Raw genomic sequence first — 392 nt, 5'->3', positions numbered from 1 at the left:
ACATTTTTAAAATACTTACGGATATCTTTTGGCCTTTTTTTTCCTCTCCTACTCTGATTCAAACAACTAATAGTGAAATAATTGTCTTCAAGTCAGAAATCAGTTCGAGAGGTTTCATTATATCTGTGAGTTATATTAGTGGCTTCCTATAAGAACATCAAACCATTTCATTCAAGAACATTTTCTGTAATTTTTTCTTAAATTTAAATCTAAAAACAAAAACTGTTGAACAAAGCTCAGATTAAATCTGGACCAGAGTTCACCAGAAGACATGTGGAGACTCTGAAGACACCTGGAAGAAGGTTCTCTGGTCTGATGAGACCACAATGGAGCTTTTTGTTCATCAGAGTAGACACTATGTTTGGAGGACACCAAACACTGAACATCATCAC

This window comes from Stegastes partitus, unplaced genomic scaffold (assembly GCF_000690725.1).
Source record: "Stegastes partitus isolate 25-593 unplaced genomic scaffold, Stegastes_partitus-1.0.2 Scaffold1705, whole genome shotgun sequence".
Classification (NCBI taxonomy): Eukaryota; Metazoa; Chordata; class Actinopteri; family Pomacentridae; genus Stegastes; species Stegastes partitus.
Note: the sequence above shows the minus strand (reverse complement) of the source record.